Source organism: Rhipicephalus microplus, unplaced genomic scaffold (assembly GCF_043290135.1).
Source record: "Rhipicephalus microplus isolate Deutch F79 unplaced genomic scaffold, USDA_Rmic scaffold_99, whole genome shotgun sequence".
Lineage (NCBI taxonomy): Eukaryota > Metazoa > Arthropoda > Arachnida > Ixodida > Ixodidae > Rhipicephalus > Rhipicephalus microplus.
Window position 1 is genome coordinate 505,001 of NW_027464671.1, and position 15,000 is coordinate 520,000.

General features: G+C 62.0%; 3 non-coding genes across 3 annotated transcripts in view; all 3 read left to right on the forward strand.

Moving 5' to 3' along the window:
* Positions 1-10,035: 10,035 nt before the first annotated feature.
* On the forward strand, positions 10,036-11,850 carry LOC142790336 (small subunit ribosomal RNA). The gene has a single exon (XR_012889447.1). It is a non-coding gene; the product is annotated as a small subunit ribosomal RNA (ribosomal RNA).
* A 1,719-nt stretch (positions 11,851-13,569) lies between these two features.
* LOC142790397 (5.8S ribosomal RNA) lies at positions 13,570-13,722 on the forward strand. The gene has a single exon (XR_012889488.1). It is a non-coding gene; the product is annotated as a 5.8S ribosomal RNA (ribosomal RNA).
* Positions 13,723-14,876: 1,154 nt separating this feature from the next.
* Positions 14,877-15,000, forward strand: part of LOC142790366 (large subunit ribosomal RNA) — a 3,958-nt gene continuing 3,834 nt past the window's right edge. The window contains exon 1 of the ribosomal RNA XR_012889476.1: positions 14,877-15,000. This exon is cut by the window's right edge and continues 3,834 nt beyond it. This is a non-coding gene — a ribosomal RNA (large subunit ribosomal RNA).

The following is a 15,000-nucleotide window of genomic DNA, read 5'->3' on the forward strand; positions in this document are numbered from 1 at the left end:
CTGACGCAGTTCGGACTTAGCACTTTTCGGCTGTGCCTGGCTGGCGGCCCACTCACTCGATCGCCATGTCTGTTTGCCACAGTTTTCCCGGTGGTGCTGCACCCGGGCTCGCCCCGGCTGACGCAGTTTTCGCGCCGCCCCGGCTGACGCGGTTTCGTGCCGCCCCGGCAGACGCGGTTTTCGCGCCGCCCCGGCTGACGCGGTTTCGTGCCGCCCCGGCAGACGCAGTTCGGACTTAGCACTTTTCGGCTGTGCCTGGCTGGCGGCCCACTCACTCGATCGCCATGTCTGTTTGCCACAGTTTTCCCGGTGGTGCCGCACCCGGGCTCGCCCCGGCAGACGCGTTTTTTTTTTCTTTCGCCCCGGCTGACGCAGTTTTCGCGCCGCCCCGGCTGACGCGGTTTCGGGCCGCCCCGGCAGACGCAGTTCGGACTTGGCACTTTTCGGCTGTGCCTGGCTGGCGGCCCACTCACTCGATCGCCATGTCTGTTTGCCACAGTTTTCCCGGTGGTGCCGCACCCGGGCTCGCCCCGGCAGACGCGTTTTTTTTTTCTTTCGCCCCGGCTGACGCAGTTTTCGCGCCGCCCCGGCAGACGCGGTTTTCGCGCCGCCCCGGCAGACGCGGTTTTTTGCGCCGCCCCGGCTGACGCGGTTTTTTGCCGCCCCGGCTGACGCAGTTCGGACTTGGCACTTTTTGGCTGAGCCTGGCTGGCGGCCCACTCACTCGATCGCCATGTCTGTTTGCCACAGTTTTCCCGGTGGTGCCGCACCCGGGCTCGCCCCGGCTGACGCAGTTTTCGCGCCGCCCCGGCTGACGCGGTTTCGTGCCGCCCTGGCAGACGCGGTTTTTGCGCCGCCCCGGCTGACGCGGTTTTTGCCGCCCCGGCTGACGCGGTTTTTGCCGCCCCGGCTGACGCAGTTCGGACTTAGCACTTTTTGGCTGAGCCTGGCTGGTGGCCCACTCACTCGATCGCCATGTCTGTTAGCCACAGTTTTCCCGGTGGTGCCGCACCCGGGCTCGCCCCGGCTGACGCAGTTTTCGCGCCGCCCCGGCAGACGCGGTTTTCGCGCCGCCCCGGCTGACGCGGTTTTTGCCGCCCCGGCTGACGCAGTTCGGACTTAGCACTTTTTGGGCTGAGCCTGGCTGGCGGCCCACTCACTCGATCGCCATGTCTGTTTGCCACAGTCTTCCCGGTGGTGCCGCACCCGGGCTCGCCCCGGCAGACGCGTTTTTTTTTTCTTTCGCCCCGGCAGACGTGGTTCCCCCCCCCCCTTTTCGCTCGCCCCGGCTGACGAGGTTTTCGCGCCGCCCCGGCTGACGCAGTTTTCGCGCCGCCCCGGCTGACGCGGTTTCGTGCCGCCCCGGCTGACGCGGTTTTCGCGCCGCCCCGGCTGACGCGGTTTTTGCGTCGCCCCGGCTGACACGGTTCGGACTTTGCACTTTTCGGCTGTGCCTGGCTGGCGGCCCACTCACTCGATCGCCATGTCTGTTTGCCACAGTTTTCCCGGTGGTGCCGCACCCGGGCTTGCCCCGGCAGACGCGTTTTTTTTTTCTTTCGCCCCGGCTGACGCAGTTTTCGCGCCGCCCCGGCTGACGCGGTTTCGTGCCGCCCCGGCAGACGCGGTTTTTTGCGCCGCCCCGGCTGACGCGGTTTTTGCCGCCCCGGCTGACGCAGTTCGGACTTTGCACTTTTTGGCTGAGCCTGGCTGGCGGCCCACTCACTCGATCGCCATGTCTGTTTGCCACAGTTTTCCCGGTGGTGCCGCACCCGGGCTCGCCCCGGCAGACGCGTTTTTTTTTTTCTTTCGCCCCGGCTGACGCAGTTTTCGCGCCGCCCCGGCTGACGCGGTTTCGTGCCGCCCCGGCAGACGCAGTTCGGACTTGGCACTTTTCGGCTGTGCCTGGCTGGCGGCCCACTCACTCGATCGCCATGTCTGTTTGCCACAGTTTTCCCGGTGGTGCCGCACCCGGGCTCGCCCCGGCAGACGCGTTTTTTTTTCTTTCGCCCCGGCTGACGCAGTTTTCGCGCCGCCCCGGCAGACGCGGTTTTCGCGCCGCCCCGGCAGACGCGGTTTTTTGCGCCGCCCCGGCTGACGCGGTTTTTTGCCGCCCCGGCTGACGCAGTTCGGACTTGGCACTTTTTGGCTGAGCCTGGCTGGCGGCCCACTCACTCGATCGCCATGTCTGTTTGCCACAGTTTTCCCGGTGGTGCCGCACCCGGGCTCGCCCCGGCTGACGCAGTTTTCGCGCCGCCCCGGCTGACGCGGTTTCGTGCCGCCCCGGCAGACGCGGTTTTTGCGCCGCCCCGGCTGACGCGGTTTTTGCCGCCCCGGCTGACGCGGTTTTTGCCGCCCCGGCTGACGCAGTTCGGACTTGGCACTTTTTGGCTGAGCCTGGCTGGTGGCCCACTCACTCGATCGCCATGTCTGTTAGCCACAGTTTTCCCGGTGGTGCCGCACCCGGGCTCGCCCCGGCTGACGCAGTTTTCGCGCCGCCCCGGCAGACGCGGTTTTCGCGCCGCCCCGGCTGACGCGGTTTTTGCCGCCCCGGCTGACGCAGTTCGGACTTAGCACTTTTTGGGCTGAGCCTGGCTGGCGGCCCACTCACTCGATCGCCATGTCTGTTTGCCACAGTCTTCCCGGTGGTGCCGCACCCGGGCTCGCCCCGGCAGACGCGTTTTTTTTTTCTTTCGCCCCGGCAGACGTGGTTCCCCCCCCCCTTTTCGCTCGCCCCGGCTGACGAGGTTTTCGCGCCGCCCCGGCTGACGCAGTTTTCGCGCCGCCCCGGCTGACGCGGTTTCGCGCCGCCCCGGCAGACGCGGTTTTTTGCGCCGCCCCGGCTGACGCGGTTTTTTGCCGCCCCGGCTGACGCAGTTCGGACTTGGCACTTTTTGGCTGAGCCTGGCTGGCGGCCCACTCACTCGATCGCCATGTCTGTTTGCCACAGTTTTCCCGGTGGTGCCGCACCCGGGCTCGCCCCGGCTGACGCAGTTTTCGCGCCGCCCCGGCTGACGCGGTTTCGTGCCGCCCCGGCAGACGCGGTTTTTGCGCCGCCCCGGCTGACGCGGTTTTTGCCGCCCCGGCTGACGCGGTTTTTGCCGCCCCGGCTGACGCAGTTCGGACTTAGCACTTTTTGGCTGAGCCTGGCTGGTGGCCCACTCACTCGATCGCCATGTCTGTTAGCCACAGTTTTCCCGGTGGTGCCGCACCCGGGCTCGCCCCGGCTGACGCAGTTTTCGCGCCGCCCCGGCAGACGCGGTTTTCGCGCCGCCCCGGCTGACGCGGTTTTTGCCGCCCCGGCTGACGCAGTTCGGACTTAGCACTTTTTGGGCTGAGCCTGGCTGGCGGCCCACTCACTCGATCGCCATGTCTGTTTGCCACAGTCTTCCCGGTGGTGCCGCACCCGGGCTCGCCCCGGCAGACGCGTTTTTTTTTTCTTTCGCCCCGGCAGACGTGGTTCCCCCCCCCCTTTTCGCTCGCCCCGGCTGACGAGGTTTTCGCGCCGCCCCGGCTGACGCAGTTTTCGCGCCGCCCCGGCTGACGCGGTTTCGTGCCGCCCCGGCTGACGCGGTTTTCGCGCCGCCCCGGCTGACGCGGTTTTTGCGTCGCCCCGGCTGACACGGTTCGGACTTTGCACTTTTCGGCTGTGTCTGGCTGGCGGCCCACTCACTCGATCGCCATGTCTGTTTGCCACAGTTTTCCCGGTGGTGCCGCACCCGGGCTTGCCCCGGCAGACGCGTTTTTTTTTTTTTTCTTTCGCCCCGGCTGACGCAGTTTTCGCGCCGCCCCGGCTGACGCGGTTTCGTGCCGCCCCGGCAGACGCGGTTTTTTGCGCCGCCCCGGCTGACGCGGTTTTTGCCGCCCCGGCTGACGCAGTTCGGACTTTGCACTTTTTGGCTGAGCCTGGCTGGCGGCCCACTCACTCGATCGCCATGTCTGTTTGCCACAGTTTTCCCGGTGGTGCCGCACCCGGGCTCGCCCCGGCAGACGCGTTTTTTTTTTCTTTCGCCCCGGCTGACGCAGTTTTCGCGCCGCCCCGGCTGACGCGGTTTCGTGCCGCCCCGGCAGACGCAGTTCGGACTTGGCACTTTTCGGCTGTGCCTGGCTGGCGGCCCACTCACTCGATCGCCATGTCTGTTTGCCACAGTTTTCCCGGTGGTGCCGCACCCGGGCTCGCCCCGGCAGACGCGTTTTTTTTTCTTTCGCCCCGGCTGACGCAGTTTTCGCGCCGCCCCGGCAGACGCGGTTTTCGCGCCGCCCCGGCAGACGCGGTTTTTTGCGCCGCCCCGGCTGACGCGGTTTTTTGCCGCCCCGGCTTACGCAGTTCGGACTTGGCACTTTTTGGCTGAGCCTGGCTGGCGGCCCACTCACTCGATCGCCATGTCTGTTTGCCACAGTTTTCCCGGTGGTGCCGCACCCGGGCTCGCCCCGGCTGACGCAGTTTTCGCGCCGCCCCGGCTGACGCGGTTTCGTGCCGCCCCGGCAGACGCGGTTTTTGCGCCGCCCCGGCTGACGCGGTTTTTGCCGCCCCGGCTGACGCGGTTTTTGCCGCCCCGGCTGACGCAGTTCGGACTTAGCACTTTTCGGCTGAGCCTGGCTGGTGGCCCACTCACTCGATCGCCATGTCTGTTAGCCACAGTTTTCCCGGTGGTGCCGCACCCGGGCTCGCCCCGGCTGACGCAGTTTTCGCGCCGCCCCGGCAGACGCGGTTTTCGCGCCGCCCCGGCTGACGCGGTTTTTGCCGCCCCGGCTGACACGGTTCGGACTTTGCACTTTTCGGCTGTGCCTGGCTGGCGGCCCACTCACTCGATCGCCATGTCTGTTTGCCACAGTTTTCCCGGTGGTGCCGCACCCGGGCTTGCCCCGGCAGACGCGTTTTTTTTTTTTCTTTCGCCCCGGCTGACGCAGTTTTCGCGCCGCCCCGGCTGACGCGGTTTCGTGCCGCCCCGGCAGACGCGGTTTTTTGCGCCGCCCCGGCTGACGCGGTTTTTGCCGCCCCGGCTGACGCAGTTCGGACTTTGCACTTTTTGGCTGAGCCTGGCTGGCGGCCCACTCACTCGATCGCCATGTCTGTTTGCCACAGTTTTCCCGGTGGTGCCGCACCCGGGCTCGCCCCGGCAGACGCGTTTTTTTTTTCCTTCGCCCCGGCAGACGTGGTTCCCCCCCCCCCCTCCGTCTTTCTTTTTGTTTTTTTTTTCGCCGCGGCTGAAGTGGATTTTTCGGTGCCTCGACGCCCCGGTAGTCGCGGTTTTTCCGTTTCCGCACGGCCCCGGCTGACGCTGCTCGGTCACAGTCGCCTTTTGTGGTGATTGCAGACTTCTTGAGCGCGGGTGTTTTTTTTTTGTTGTTGTTGTTGTTTTATTACGCATTCGCTCCAGCAGACGCTGTTTAGACTTTTTGTTTCCTCTTTTATCCTGCGACGAGGTGACGAGGTTTATTCGGTGCCCCGCCGCCCCGGCTGAAGTGATTTTTCCTGTCCCGTGCCGCCCCGGCTGACGCGGTTGGGACTTCGCGTTTGTTCGGCCGCCACGGGTTTTGGCGCACTCGCTCGGTTGCTTGTTGTTGCCACTTGTTGCGAACCCAGGTTTCTTGAGCGAGCGCGGGCGTTTTTTCTTCCTTTCTTTCTTTGTTCTATGTGTTAGCGAATCGGCCTTTAATATCACACGAGGACTCACAACCAACAATTTTCAGTTTGAAGTGTAAATAATCTGCAGGTGTTGACGTAACTGACTTGCCCCGTACCCTTGAGTACATCCATGAAGTTCTCGTAGTACTACTAAATCGCATTATTCCAAGTGGAGAAATTCCCATAAATTTGCAAACCTCTACACGAAAATCGGTGCGCGTGATAAAGTTGAAAATTATCGTCCGATATCAAATGTGCCTTCTATAACACAAATTCTAGGAAAAAAAAAAAACACTTGTTCGCCGTTTTCTGCGCCGTGACTGGCAGCACTCCGGCGAAGCGAAACGGGGTCGATTCGAGCACGATATCGGCGTCTTTCGACGTGCTCGCCGGCGACCGTCGCACGAGTACGTCGCACGAGCGCGTCTGCCGGGGCGCCGTTTGCGAAGCCGACGCAAAAGTGGGAACCGCCGCTCGGATGATCGCCGCTTTCGGCAGAGTGAGTGTTGGCACTCCGGGGAAGCGAAACAGCGTGAATGCGCCCACGAAATCGGCGTATTTTGAAGTGACCGCCGGCGACCGTCGCACGAGTACGGTAAACCGCGTCAGCCGGGGCGTAGTTCGGGACGCCGACGAAAAAGTGGGAAGCGCAACTCGGATCTTCGCCGTTTTTGCAGGAGTGAGTGGCGGCCCTCCTGCGAGACCAAGAAGCATCGATTCGTGCACGAATTCGGCGCCTTTCGACGTGATCGCCGGCGACCGTCGCTCGAGTAGGGCAAACCGCGTCTGCCGGGGCGGGCTTCGGGACGCCGATGCGAAAGTGGGAAACGCTGCTCGGATGTTCGCCGTTTTTGGCCGAGTGAGTGCTGGCACTCGGGCGAAGCCAAACGGGGCCGATTACGGCACGATATCGGCGTCTTTCGACGTGCCCGCCGGCGACCGTCGCACGAGTACGGTAAACCGCGTCAGCCCGGGCGGAGTTCGGGACGCCGATGCGAAAGTGGAGAACGCCGCTCGGATCTTCGCCGTTTTTGGAGGAGTGAGTGGCGGCACTCCGGAGAAGCCAAGGAGCGCCAATTAGCGCACGATATCGGCGTCTTTCGACGCGCTCGCCGGCGACCGTCGCACGAGTAGGGCAAACCGCGTCTGCCGGGGCGGGGTTTACGACGCCGACGCAAAAGTGGGAACCGCCGCTCGGATGTTGGCCGTTTTTGGCAGAGTGAGTGCTGGCACTCCGGCGACGCGAAAGAGCGCGAATGCGCCCACGAAAGTGGCGTATTTGGACGTGCTTGACGGCGACCGCTGCAGGAGTACGAAAAACCACGTCAGCCGGGGCGAGCGACCCACGGCGGTCTGGGTGCTTATCGCTGCTATTATAGGGGCACCCCGGCAGACGCAGAAAAAAAAAAAATTTTTTTTCGACCTTCTTTTTTGCTGGTCGAGCTCGGGTAACCCAGGTCGCAATGGGAGCCGCGCACGAAAGCGGCGTCGCGAGACGCGTTCGCGGTCGCTAGTCGCACGAGCTCGGCAACCGCGTCAGCCGGCGCGGAGTTCGGGATGCCGACGGCTAAGTGGGTACCGCTGCTCGGATGTTCGCCGTTTTTGGCCGAGTGAGTGCTGGCACTCCGGTGAAGCCAAGGAGCGCCAATTCGTGCACGATATCGGCGTCTTTCGACGTGCCCGCCGGCCACCGCCGCACGAGTACGGCAAACCGCGTCTGCCGGGGCGGGGTTTGCGACGCGTACGCAATAGTGGGAACCGTCGCTCGGATGTTCGTCGTCTTTGGCCGAGCGAGTGCTGGCACTCCGGCGAAGCGAAACGGGGCCGATTCGGGCACGATATCGGCGTATTTCGACGTGCTCGCCGGCGACCGTCGCACGAGTACGGCAAAGCGCGTCTGCCGGGGCGAGGTTTGCGACGCCGACGAAAAAGTGGGAAGCGCCGCTCGGATCTTCGCCGTTTTTGCAGGAGTGAGTGGCGGCCCTCCTGCGAGACCAAGAAGCATCGACTCGCGCACGATATCGGTGTCTTTCGACGTGCCCGCCGGCCACCGCCGCACTAGTACGGCAAACCGCGTATGCCGGGGCGGGGTTGGCGACGCCGACGCAAAAGTGGGAACCGCCACTAGGATGTTCGCCGTTTTTGGCAGAGTGAGTGCTGGCACTCCGGCGAAGCGAAAGAGCGCGAATGCGCCCACGAAAGTGGCGTGTTTGGACGTGCTTGACGACGACCACCGCAGGAAAACGAAAAACCACGTCAGCCGGGGCGAGCGACCCATGGCGGTCTGGGTGCTTATCGCTGCTATTATAGGGGCACCCCGGCAGACGCAAAAAAAAAAAATTTTTTTTTCGACATTCTTTTTTGCTCGTCGACCTCGGGTGACCCAGGTCGCAGTGGGAGCCGCGCACGAAAGCGGCGTCGCGAGACGGCTTCGCGGTCGCTAGTCGCACGAGCTCGGCAACCGCGTCTGCCGGGGCGGAGTTCGGGACGCCGACGGCTAAGTGGGAACCGCCGCTCGGATGTTCGCCGTTTGTGGCCGAGTGAGTGCTGGCACTCCGGCGAAGCCAAACGGGGCCGATTCCGGCACGATATCGGCGTCTTTCTACGTGCTCGCCGGCGACCGTCGCACGAGTACGGCAAAGTGCGTCTGCCGGGGCGGGGTTTGCGACGCGTACGCAATAGTGAGAACCGTCGCTCGGATGTTCGTCGTCTTTCGCCGAGCCAGTGCTGGCACTCCGGCGAAGCCGAACGGAGCCGATTCGGGCACGATATCGGCGTCTTTCCACGTGCTCGCCGGCGACCGTCGCACGAGTACGGTAAACCGCGTCAGCCGGGGCGGAGTTCGGGACGCCGATGCGAAAGTGGGAAGCGCCGCTCGGATCTTCGCCGTTTTTGGAGGAGTCAGTGGCGGCACTCCTGTGAAGCCAAGGTGCGCCAATTCGCGCACGATATCGGCGTCTTTCGACGTGCCCGCCGGCCACCGTCGCACGAGTACGGCAAACCTCGTCTGCCGGGGCGGGGTTTGCGACGCCGACGCAAAAGTGGGAACCGCCGCTCGGATGTTCGCCGTTTTTGGCAGAGTGAGTGCTGGCACTCCGGCGAAGCGAAAGAGCGTGAATGCGCCCACGAAAGTAGCGTATTTGGACGTGCTTGACGGCGACCGCCGCAGGAGTACGAAAAACCACGTCAGCCGGGGCGAGCGACCCACGGCGGTCTGGGTGCTTATCGCTGCTATTATAGGGGCACCCCGGCAGACGCAGAAAGAAAAAAAAAATGGGGACATGGCGTGCGTCACCGTGCGGCTTCGCAGCGTTGCCGAAGTCGCCGAGCCCTTCGACTGAGCCGAACGGCGGACAGGGAACGTTGGTCGGCCGTTCTAACCTGTCGGTGCCACGCCGAGACGTCGTTAAGGAAAACCGCGTCGTGGGCCTCTACGACGCCGTCGATTCGTTGTACGTTTGGTGTCCAGCGTGTCGGCGGCGAGTAGCGGACACGTCGTTCACGACTTCGGTCTTTCGCAGTCGACGCGAACTTGCGGAGAGTCGTGGTGCCTCACGTTTTCGGCAGAAACCGCGGCGGAATTTTCCCGTGCGTGCGCGCACGACCTCGGTGCTGTGCCGTCAGCGTAGTGTTGCACAAACTCGTGGCCTACCCAAGGTGCGGTACGTTTGCGGCCGTATCCTCGGTGGCAATTTCGTGAGTAGGGTCGCAAATTCTACGACCTCGGCGGGTTTGAGAGCGACGTAGACTTGTGGCACGCTCAACGTGCCACACGTTTCGGGGCACACCCGCGGTGAAATTTTCTCGAGTACGCTCGTATTAGTGCCCAAGGAGGTCTGGGTACTTATCGCTGCTATTATGTGGGGGTTCTCGTGAGCGGCGTACGCGAAAGCGACCGGGTGTCTGATATGCGGCGGGCTTCGGCCTCGTCAAGCGTGTCCTCGGGTCTGCTCCAGGGGAATCCACGGCAGTCGTCTGCAGCCTCATCCGCTTGATGCGTTAGGGGCTGGTTGTCGGACGGTGCCGTTTTACCACGATATCGAGGTGTGTTCCGTGTCGTCCTCGGGCGATTCAGATGCGAAAGCGCCGAAGACGCGGGCGTGACCCGTCGTCTGGCGGCTTTGCGGTCTCGGCTCCGTTGCTAGTTCCGGCCGGTCCACCGACAGTGCAGCGGGCTTGGGCAACCCGCACGGCGCGACCGAGTCGATGCAACGAAAAAGAGCGAGCATGAACGTGCTTCTTGCCGCACGGCTCCCACTCGTCTTTCGGGAAGGTTGTGCCGTAGCGAGCTCGAACGCCGTCATCTCGGAGTGCAAAATAAGCGTGTTGGGGCGCCTGAAGGTGGCCTCCGCCGCACACAGACTGCGTCCGGCCCGCCGAAGGCGAGGACGGACGCGCAGTCGAACGATTACCTGGTTGATCCTGCCAGTAATCATATGCTTGTCTCAAAGATTAAGCCATGCATGTCTAAGTACATGCCGAAATAAGGCGAAACCGCGAATGGCTCATTAAATCAGTTATGGTTCCTTAGATCGTTTCTTCCTACTTGGATAACTGTGGCAATTCTAGAGCTAATACATGCAGTGAGCCTGGAGCCCTTTGGGTAACGGGTGCTTTTATTAGACCAAGATCGATCGGGTTTCGGCCCGTATTGTGTGGTGACTCTGGATAACTTTGTGCTGATCGCATGGCCACGAGCCGGCGACGTTTCTTTCAAGTGTCTGCCTTATCAACTTTCGATGGTAGGTTACTTGCTTACCATGGTTGTTACGGGTAACGGAGAATCAGGGTTCGATTCCGGAGAGGGAGCCTGAGAAACGGCTACCACATCCAAGGAAGGCAGCAGGCGCGCAAATTACCCACTCCCGGCACGGGGAGGTAGTGACGAAAAATAACAATACGGGACTCTTTTGAGGCCCCGTAATTGAAATGAGTACACTCTAAATCCTTTAACGAGGATCAATTGGAGGGCAAGTCTGGTGCCAGCAGCCGCGGTAATTCCAGCTCCAATAGCGTATACTAAAGCTGCTGCGGTTAAAAAGCTCGTAGTTGGATCTCAGTTCCAGACGAGTAGTGCATCTACCCGATGCGACGGCTCGGACTGAACATCATGCCGGTTCTTTCTTGGTGCACTTCATTGTGTGCCTCGAGATGGCCGGTGCTTTTACTTTGAAAAAATTAGAGTGCTCAACGCAGGCGAGTCGCCTGAATAAACTTGCATGGAATAATAGAACAAGACCTCGTTTCTGTTCTGTTGGTTTTTGGAATACGAGGTAATGATTAAGAGGGACGGACGGGGGCATTCGTATTGCGGCGCTAGAGGTGAAATTCTTGGACCGTCGCAAGACGAACTACTGCGAAAGCATTTGCCAAGAATGTTTTCATTGATCAAGAACGAAAGTCAGAGGTTCGAAGGCGATCAGATACCGCCCTAGTTCTGACCATAAACGATGCCAACCAGCGATCCGCCTGAGTTACTCAAATGACTCGGCGGGCAGCTTCCGGGAAACCAAAGTATTTGGGTTCCGGGGGAAGTATGGTTGCAAAGCTGAAACTTAAAGGAATTGACGGAAGGGCACCACCAGGAGTGGAGCCTGCGGCTTAATTTGACTCAACACGGGAAAACTTACCCGGCCCGGACACTGGGAGGATGGACAGATTGAGAGCTCTTTCTTGATTCGGTGGATGGTGGTGCATGGCCGTTCTTAGTTGGTGGAGCGATTTGTCTGGTTAATTCCGATAACGAACGAGACTCTAGCCTATTAAATAGGTGCGGGGTTCCCAGCACCTTACAACCTTCTTAGAGGGACAAGCGGCTCCTAGCCGCACGAAACAGAGCAATAACAGGTCTGTGATGCCCTTAGATGTCCGGGGCCGCACGCGCGCTACACTGAAGGAAGCAGCGTGTCTTTATCCCTGTCTGAAAAGACTGGGTAACCCGTGGAACTTCTTTCGTGATTGGGATAGGGGCTTGCAATTGTTCCCCTTGAACGAGGAATTCCCAGTAAGCGCGAGTCATAAGCTCGCGTTGATTACGTCCCTGCCCTTTGTACACACCGCCCGTCGCTACTACCGATTGAATGATTTAGTGAGGTCTTCGGACCGATGTCCGGCGCGGCCTTTCGGTTGCGCCGGTCTGTTGGAAAGATGACCAAACTTGATCATTTAGAGGAAGTAAAAGTCGTAACAAGGTTTCCGTAGGTGAACCTGCGGAAGGATCATTAACGGATTGTGAAGGGTGAGCGCCTCGGCTGCGTCTGCGCCCGACACTTTCTGCCGCTGACCCCGTTTGGACGCGGGGTCGGCTTTTCCCCACGGGGCTGCCTGAATGTGGAGCGGCACCCCGTGACAAATTGTTGCGCCCAGCGGACGCCAACACCGCGACCTTGGACGGTCGGCCAGGTGGCGGACGCGGGTACAAACGGCGCAACGCACTCATAGGTCGGCTTTCGACCCGCCACTGCACCGTGGCTCGAAGCGCTCGAAATGCGCGACCCGACCGCTGCGGGACCGCCTAGTACTGTAAACAGGAGCGGCGGAGCGCGAACGGCGAGTCGTGGTTACGTCGGTAGAAGGCGAGGCTGCGCGTTCCCGAAACGCCAGCCGAGTGCCCTCCCGACCGTTCGAGCGTGCAAGAACGAGACCCGACAATCGCGCGGCGACTGCCAAGTACGAGAGGAACGGCACAAGCGTCGGCGGTCGGTCAAGGAACTGGCGATGTGACGGGTCCGCTGTGCACCAGTGCATACCGTCCCGCCGTCCGCGGCAAGCGCCTCCGCGTCCTCGGGTGACGGAGGCTGCCGGTCGGTTCTTGCAGGCGAGGGATCTCGCTGGCACCGGTTCGCGTTGACGCGCGGCCGGTCATGGCACGGCGATGCGACGGCCGAGGTGCGCAGTACTCGATGGAGGAACCGCACGCTCCGATGACCGTCCCGCCCTCCGCGGCGTATGCGTACCGACCGTAATGGTTGCAGCAGCGCCGGCCGGCTTTTGAATTCGCCACACGAAACACGGTGCGAGATCGCGGTTAGGGGAGCGTCGACGTTGCCAGGCGTTTTGCTTGCTGCCGAGGGAAAGGCGGCACGGCCACGTCGCGCTCGTCGCGATTAGCGGGTCTGCGCGCTTTGGGAAGGTGCCGCAACGACTTGCCGAAAGAGGAAGCACGGAAGAACGAGGGACTTGGACGTCCCGACAATTGAACGCACTTGCGGCCAGGCCCTTGCTGGCTTCGTTCTTCCGCCTCGAGTAGGCTCGTACGCGGCTCCGGCGCCGAAAGTGGTCCTTGGCACCGACTTCGGTGGACGTGGGAAGTGCCGCGCAAGTACGGCGCGCCTGGCTCCACCTGTTGGCTAAAGTAAGCAGCCGGATCGGCATTTTGGTGTGCGGTGGCAAACCGTGGATGCGAAAAAAGCTTGTGCGATTTCGTGGAACAAAAAGCGGGGGTCCCCCTTTTTATGCGGAGGAGACCGACCCGCCCGCCGTGGTGAACCGCGACGCCACGGTAAAAACGGGAGAGGCTTGTCGATGGGACCGTGCATCCCGCGCTCCACGGAGGCCGGGAGGCGGCCGCCCGAGGAAATGTGTAGCCGTCGAGGCCCGCATCTGCGTGCACTCTTATCCAAATGGGTGTACCGCAGGCATTTTCTGGTTAGGCGGGCCAATGAGAGCGAGCACACAACGATACCTACGGGTCCGGCTTGGAGAACCGGCTTCGACGCCTCCCGAGTATTTATAGAGGGGTGGACCACGAAAGCACTCGCAAGTAGCGGAAGCGAAACGCCGTCCGAAACACACCGTTTGCTCGATTTGCGGCAGCCGAAAAAGGCGCGGCAGAGTTTTGGAGTCCAAGCGTGCGCTGAAAAGCGCCCTTCTTGGCCACTGTTTGGCCGAGTGCCAGAAACGTTTGGTTTTGACTGTACGGAATTGAACAAACACTTTTTCACGACTCTAAGCGGTGGATCACTCGGTTCTCGGGTCGATGAAGAACGCAGCCAGCTGCGAGACTTGGTGTGAATTGCAGGACACACTGAGCACTGATTCTTTGAACGCACATTGCGGCCTTGGGTCTTCCCTTGGCTTCGTCTGTCTGAGGGTCGGATCACATATCAAGAGAGCCTTCGGCGCACAAGGGAACGTGAGCCGTCGACTCGTTTTGACCGCGTCGGCAACACGGACAGCACGCTGAACACCTCACAGCGAGCGCCAACAGCGGCCACTCAAGGGCGAGACGGTGGCGACCGTCGTGCCAGAGCCCAACCGAAACGGGGGCGACCGACTGCATTGAGGATGTGGCACCTCGTTGAGACCGCCGCAGGACTTCGAGTCGGAAGGAAGCCTGCAGGGAAAGTGCGGTCGAGGTTGCGTACTCCTCTCTGCGACCGGGCGCGCAAGAGCTGCGAGAGCCACGGACGCGCAACTTTAACGCACGGTAAACACGAGGAGCGAAAGCCGGCCAGCAAAGCTTCTCCAGCCGTGCGCAAAGTGCGCGAGATCGCAGCCTTGCGTTGCGCTTGTTGCCCTCGAAGTAAGCAGGGTGTCCCGTAGACCGGGCGCTCGAACACGCTGCGGGGCCGTGCCTCCTCCAGGCTTTGCCGCGCGAACAGGGAACGTTCGCGCGCAAAGCGCAGGGAGGTGAGGAGGCTGCGCCCGACGTTTGCGGTTCGCTGCGTACGCGGTTGATGCGGAGAGCACGGCGCGACGACTTGCCGCGAAACGGAAAAAGTCTCCCGCACGAGTTGGCGAAACGTTGGCGAAGCTTAAGGCGTTCTCGTCGTAGTCCGCCGTCGGTCTAAGTGCTTCGCAGTTCCCGTCCCGTTCAAAAAACTGGGCCACTCCAGTTGGGGCGGGGGCGACGCTACACGAGACGATGCCTCTCGCCAGGCTGCGTGGCTGCCCTTGCGGCGGCGGCGACTGGCCTCGGCGGTGTTTGGGCTTTCGACACGGTCGTTTATCACGCAACTGCTCGGACGACGCACGCGCGCAGCGGAATGCCGCTTGCCAGCCTTGTGAAGATGTGACCCTGTACAGGGTTGCGGGCGCACTTGGTAGGGCGTCGTACTCGGTTCGCGATGGGTTTACGAACGTGTCCCGTCACTTCCACGTCACACCGGTTGTGCGCCGCACGCGTGCAGCGGGGAAGCCGATTGCCAGCCTTGTGAAGAAGTGGCCCTGTACAGGGTTGCGGGCGCACTTGGTAGGGCGAGCGCACGCGGTCGTGCAGGAAGTTGATGGAAGCGAATGTATCCGCTGTCGACCTCAGATCAGGCGAGACAACCCGCTGAATTTAAGCATATCACTAAGCGGAGGAAAAGAAACCAACAGGGATTCCCCGAGTAGCTGCGAGCGAAACGGGACCGAGCCCAGCACCGAATCCC